Raw genomic sequence first — 7,249 nt, 5'->3', positions numbered from 1 at the left:
TTGCACATGCTTTGCAAGCTATGAACTTTCTAGAGACTTTGGAATTAGTTTATTGATTCTGTCCCTCTCTGTCTGCTCCTTTGGTCTGTCCCACTTCCCCCAAAATAAGTACAACCACAGAGGCGTTTTCTAAGATAACGCTTGCTTTCCTTTTTAATTAGATGAGGAGTTGTTTTGGAGGTGCATTGAGCTGTAGTCACCACTCTAAGTGAAAAGCTGGAAATCCAATATAATTGGTTTGCTTTCCTAAAACATATGCAATAAATGTTATCATAATACTCATTCTGGGTGTAAAACTATTAAAAAATATTTGCATGAGAAGGTGGCTTTATGAAGTCATTTTTATAGTTGATTATGAATGAATGTGGCAAGTAACCGTATAGCTTATTAAAAGGATTTGAACAAATTAAGTCATGTTTGCAACACTATTAGAATAATGAATTTATGTAAATTACTGCAAGGAGTCTGGCGGTTTTAATAATATGAAGCTTTTAATCTTTTACAAGATGGAACAACCCCATTGAGAAAGGATTGAAGATTACTCAGAGACTACTTCTGCATGAATCATTAGAAAAGACAATAAGATAGAACCGTATTTTCCCAGGTCACAATTTTATCCAATTTCATACCTACAACTCTGCTACATGTTATTAAGATACCAACAACTCCACCACAAGTGGAGGTGCTATAGCCGAGGAATTAAAGATTCAGCATATTCTTCCATGATGATTCAAACAGTGGGTGATTGGTCCCTGCTAGCTCTCGAGAATGCATGGGTGAGACACCTTGGTCTAACACTGAAGGACGATGCATGGGGACAGATCTGTAAAAACATAAAAAGCTTGTCAAAAGATGCTAAAGTGGATTTATTCCAATTTAAAAGGATTCACCGCTTCTGCCAGACCCCATTCAGATTATTCAGACTTAGTCTAATTCACAATCCAAACTGCTGGTGATGTAAATTTGAAGCGGATCATCTTCTGCATTCTCTACAGTCTACAAAGTGCAAGTGTACTGAAGGAGGATACGCAATGTCCTCAGTTATTTGTTCTGGGGGACGAATCAGTCTTTGACAGTATATGTTAAAAATAGACCCAAACCTGTATCATGATAGGCAGACAGATACCTCTTAGAAATCGGAAGGCCGAGGCAATACCCTCAGTCCTAGAGCGGACTGCGGAACTGGCAAGAGAAGCAGCATAAAAAAAAAAAAAAAGGCTGGAACATTAGACTTTTATAACCTTAAATGGGGCAAATATTTATTATTTTATAATGGAAGCTAGCATGTAAGTTTATTTAGTTCTAAATATATACTTATTATATTTACTGATTGAATACTGTATCTTTATTTATTCGATTTTTTCCTTTTCTCCTTTGTCAAATGAAAATACATGCTCAGGTTCCATATTTAATGTATTTTTTTTTGGTATACAACCAAGATCAATCTGTTAGTGGTGATGATTGGGGGGTTGGAGGAGGGCAGAGCTAATGCCTTTGATCATGGTTTTAGTTTCCTTCTTTAATGTTGACTGTTATAATCTAAAACAATTAAAAAAAAATAATTCTACACACTAAAAAAAAAAAAACATAGATACATATTCTTTTATTTCAACTAATACATTGTGGAAAGCCACTGTGAGCCAAACAACCACAAAACAATTATCATAAGTTCAGCATGTAGAAAACAATTTACTTTTTTTAATATAATAAGAAACACCTAAGAAACATTATTATCCCAACACACTCATTCCACTGTTTCAAAACTTATTCATTATCTGTACTAGCTGCAGGTTGAGGGGAAATTGTAGCCATTCTCTGCAAAGGCTTACACACACTCACACTGGGACCAATTTATCATCACCAGTTCACCTCACACAGGAATATGCTGGAACACATGGAACAACACAAATGGCTGGATTTAAGACAGTGTGTAAAGCCAGAACTCAATAGGTCTCATTGGTTGGAGCAGTACACTGTGTTTACCCTCGTTCCAGTATAGTATATTTCACTCCTTCAGCAGATGTGCTTATTCAGAGTGACCTGAATTCAGTAACTGTACAGACCATTCCTCTGGAGCAACTTTGCACTACTATGAATATAACAAAGAACTGTATAAGCCCCAGAAGAAATATATCTGACTTCCGAGTCTATATTGACCGCAATCTGTACATCTGCCAGGGGCTTAAGCAGCTGATCCTGGCAGGGCGTCTCCCCTACACCTCATGAGGGCAGCTGACTCTGGTAATACAGAACAGGCGCAGCTTGGCTTGGTTCACTATTCCCACAATGTCCCCACTGTCTCTCCCAGTGCACTGCCAGCCCTCCATTTGTGTCCTGTCTAGACTCCTGCCAGACATTGATGTCAGCCTGATGGGCCAATTCACCTTGCTGACCCTCAGTATTATGGCCAACCTTGGGTGTCTTGTATTCCACCATGACTGATGTTAATGGCACCTGTAAATCTACAAGCCAGTGGAACAAAAACTTTGAGGGACAGTTGACTGTATTACTGCTGAATTAAACTCTATACAGGGGAACCTTGTACACAAGAAGTGGCCACAGGAGTCTTGGTAGAACTGCGTGCTGGTAGTTCCAGTCTTTATACTTTCTTGACAGGTCACTCCTCTCTAGGGCTCATAGCCACATCTCAACTAGATAGAGCATCTTATGTATAGTTGCCATGTCATTCTGCTCAGCTCAGATCCTTACAGGCTTCTGTGTTTCACAATGGTTTATTCTCCCATCTTAAACTGAAAGTGCTGCTTTACCCATCCTCACATTAAGACTTCTGGACTAGGGTGGTTTGAAATACATTTGGACACACTGTAACTGATATATCAGTTATGTCTTCTGTGGATCACCATGGATACCATATAATCAGGAAGTTAGCGGTGGACATGATTATGTGGAGGTATCACTTCTTATGCAGGGAGGCGTTTTCTAAGATAACGCTTGCTTTCCTTTTTAATTAGATGAGCAGTTGTTTTGGAGGTGCATTGAGCTGTAGTCACCACTCTAAGTAAAAAAGCTGGAAATCCAATATAATTGGTTTGCTTTCCTAAAACATATGCAATAAATGTTATCATTATACTCATTCTGGGTGTAAAATTATTCAAAAATATTTGCATAAGAAGGTGGCTTTATTAAGTAATTTTTTATAGTTGATTATGAATGAATGTGGCAAGTAACCATATAGCTTATTACATGGATTTGAATAAATTAAGTCAAGTTTGCAACACTGTTAGAATAATGAATTTGTTTATGTAAATTACTGCAAGGAGTCTGGCGGTTTTAATAATATGAAGCTTTTAATCTTTTACAAGATGGAACAACCCCATTGAGAAAGGATTGAAGATTACTCAGACACTACTTCTTCATGATAACTTGAATCAGTAGAAAAGACAATAAGATAGAGCCGTATTTTCCCCGCTACCTGTTATTAAGATACCAACAACTAGGGCTCATAGCCTCATCTCAACTAGATAGAGCATCTTATGTACAGTTGCCATGTCATTCTGTTCAGCTCAGATCCTTACAGGCTTCTGTGTTTCACAATGATTTATTCTCCCATCTTAAACTAAAAGTGCTGCTTTACCCATCCTCACATTAAGACTTCTGGACTAGGACGGTTTGAAATACATTTGGACATAATGTATTTTTATTAAACCAGAATTCTGTGACTGATATATCAGTTATATCGTCTGTGGATCACCATGGATACCATATAATCAGGAAGTTAGCGGTGGACATGATTATGTCAATATCAATATGCTCCTACAAAAAAACAAGAATCATATTGTAATGGGTTGTGGGGTTTTAATAACATATAACTGAAAATAATAGCACTGAGCTGACTAACCCAGTGACACCCATACAATTATACACCCATATAATAAATTTTTTAGAATTAAGATCCAAGAACTGCAGTGGAATTACTTCCTAGACCAATAAAGGCAAAGGAATCTGTCACGCACATTGGGTGCGGCTGGGGACACACCTGGCACCAATCTGACTGACATCAGGGCTCCAGCCATGGAACAGGTGTGATAATTAGGGACATGGTTGGAGCCTGGTTATAAGGATTTTCGGAGCAGCAATATTTTATGTGGACCGTACAACTAATTTGTTTGTTTCTGTTAGCTCCTTTTGTTTCCCCTGTTTTAGGCCCTTGCGGCAGTTTGGTTTTTGTGTTTAACAAATCATTGTTTCCAGAATGTCCCACCTCTGCGCTTCATTCCCCAGTCAGCTCGCGGATGTGTGTGAATCCAAGAAGTTATAGTGGTCCTATTTCCAGTGTTTATGAACCAGAAGACCGATGTTCAAACTCCACTTACTACCACAAGGGTGTGGGTTCAAATCCGATGCCACTGAGCAAAGCACTGTCCCCACACACTGCTCCGTGGGCGCCTGTCATGGCTGTCCACTGCTCACAAAGGGTGGTGGTTAAAAGCAGAGGACACATTTTGTTGTGTCACTGTGTGCTGTGCTGCAGTGTTTCACAATGACAATCACTTCAAATCACAAGACATTTTACCCAAGTTGCTCCAGGGCAACTGTCCTTGTAACTGCTGAGAAAATGAGGGAGCCTTCTAATTGCTTGGAATGTAAATGACTTGTGGTCTTTACTTCTTTCATTTCATGGTAGTGTGTGATATAGGGAATAAATTGTTTTAATGAACAGAAAAATTTTTTTAATATTTTGGTCCTGAAGGAGTAAGAGCAACTGAGAACTAGATCTTAAATTGTTACAGGATTCACTCATGATTGTTTATAATTAATGATTAATGGATCACAAATCTTTGCATTATCTGACCAAGTAATTGATCTGTGTTACTGATTGGCAAATTTGTTAGTGATTAAATGTCAAGGGATTAACTGTATTGGTGGAGCTGATGGCTTTAATTGCTCATAATATATAATAGTAAAAATAGTAATCAAATTAGTCTCTTGAAGAAAATCAATATCCAAGTATGACATGAGTCAGCTTGTAATTACAGTGATTTTTGTTGAATAAATACATAAACTGTTATGTATTTATATGTATTTACATAGCCAAAGCGCATCAACTATATGTGAAATTCCTCAAAGGAGAAAGTACTAAGATTATGAGGACTGTAGGTTTTGATACATTTTGAGATGGAAAAATATCAAATTATTAAACCTGCTCATTAAAACAGAGGCTTGCTTGACCAAAACTGAAAAATAAATCAACTGGGTGTCCAGAGAAAAGCAGTGAACTTGAGTTGAATTGAAGGGGAGAAACTGTCATCAACCTTTTAGACTGGACTGAGGTTATGTTGGATAAAATAATTCATGGTTTTTCTAAAATCATTTAAGGGATGCAGCAATTTAAAGATTAAGCAGGAAGAAGCAGCACAAAAGAAAGCAACATTTCTAATAAATATAACACCTTACAGAAAATAGCAAAAGTACACCAATGATGCAATTTTAGTAAGAGCAACCAGACACAGTTCACAGACCCTTGGGGTGAACAGGGCATCTGAGAAAACAGACAATTAATTGTAGTAATAATAATAAATTATTTATTCAACAGAAAGACAATCTCAGCCAAATGGTGCAAAGGTAATATATTATATATATATATTTGAGAAGTCTCGCACGCACGCATGGAGAGTTCTGAAGAACTCTGGGCAGCCAACTCCTTTTGCACAGCTCAGGGGGTGTGGACAATGAAGATAAAAAAAAAATATATATATAAATAATTTTTTTTTTCAGGAATGAATCAGACAAACATGCCTGCCTAATGTCGGCTAATTTATCATATTCAGCATCAGGTCATCTTGCTCTATGACATGAAGTACAGGACATAACATGACTGCAGCAGGGTCTGTGTGTGTGCGCATCAGGAGCCCCCAGTCTCTTTGCGGGCTGTGCTGATAATTAAAATAATAAAAAATAAAAAGGTCACACCAGCTTGTGTATTATGAAAAACAAATGGGAAATTTCAATTTGTTTGTTTTTTTTTTTCATGAGATAATCAAGGTGATTTAATGTGTTCAGTAAGAGTATTTTGCAATGTGTATATACTTTTGCTGCATACATTTAAGACCTGCATGACTGACAGCTTTCCTTACCAATTCTGCAATTTGGTCAGTTTACCATATATGGGCATTAGGGTGACTAGAGTAAGTTTCACCCCATTTTGTTGTGCTATGTGTTGGAGGCAGCTGTGTTTTTGGAACCTGCTACATATTGTCACGTCCCTGTCTAGGGGTCAGGAGATGCGACAACAAACGAGGGGAATGTGTGCAGTGCAACTGAAATATCACTTCACACACCAACTCTTATCCAACTCTAACACAAGCCACAATCCAAACTCCAACTCTAAAACTCTCCTCTCGCTTCCTCCTCCTCCAGCTCCACAACAATGAGCCCAGAATGGTGGCTGGAAGGGTCCTTAAGTAGTTCTCTGTCCTGTGCGCTGATTGGCTGCCAGTTGATGAGGGAATTGGTGGGTGGAGCTATAAATCCAAATCTCCTCCCCCAGCAGACAGCCTAAAAGAGAACACGCACAAAACAGAGCACCCCAAGCCATTCTACGGCCTAAAGGACATAACAATATTAACCCAGTGATGGCAAAGAAGGATCTGGAGAAACTCTACTGGAGACACATAAGCATGAGTGGAAGTTAATAGGGTGTAGGATTCCAATCATGTGACAAATGGTAAGCCCTAGTGGCCAAATGGATAAGGCACTGGCCTCCTAAGCCAGGGATTGTGGGTTTGAGTCCCATCTAGGGTGGTGAGCAGCAGAGTTGCGCAGCAGAAGCATGCTGCTCCCATAACCCAGAGGTCAATGGATCAAAACCATTGAGCAAAGCACTGTCCTCACATGCTGCTCCCTGGGTGCACGTATGCTGTGTTGCAGTGTATCACAATAAGAATCACTTTTATCACTTTATAAATGTTTAGGCAGCTCAAATACCCTGCTTTGAGTTTTTGGCCATTACAAATGTAAGGTGTCTAGATGTAATCTTTGTGATCAATTTTAAAAGAACATTGGCATTGTTCGGTCTACTCATACCAAGTTCAAATTTATTTATAAAGCACTTTAAAACGCAGTTGACCAAGGTGTTGTACACAAACAAAAGAAAAGCAAGAGACCGTAAAACCAACATCTCAAACAGATTTAAAAGCCAAGGAGAAAAAACTGTTTTGAGGGAGCTCTTAAAAGCAGGAAGGGATTTGGCCTGCCTGATGTTCAAGGGCATTGTGTTCCAAAGTCTTGG

The 7,249-nt window shown here is 38.6% G+C and overlaps 1 non-coding gene across 1 annotated transcript; it reads left to right on the top strand.

Annotated features, from left to right (window-relative positions):
* Positions 1–6,689: 6,689 nt before the first annotated feature.
* Positions 6,690–6,762, top strand: trnar-ccu (transfer RNA arginine (anticodon CCU)). The gene has a single exon. It is a non-coding gene; the product is annotated as a tRNA-Arg (tRNA).
* The last annotated feature ends 487 nt before the right edge of the window (positions 6,763–7,249 follow it).

This window comes from Denticeps clupeoides, chromosome 3 (assembly GCF_900700375.1).
Source record: "Denticeps clupeoides chromosome 3, fDenClu1.1, whole genome shotgun sequence".
NCBI lineage: Eukaryota > Metazoa > Chordata > Actinopteri > Clupeiformes > Denticipitidae > Denticeps > Denticeps clupeoides.
The sequence above is the reverse complement of the archived record's forward strand: the minus strand, read 5'-3'. Positions and strand labels throughout refer to the sequence as shown.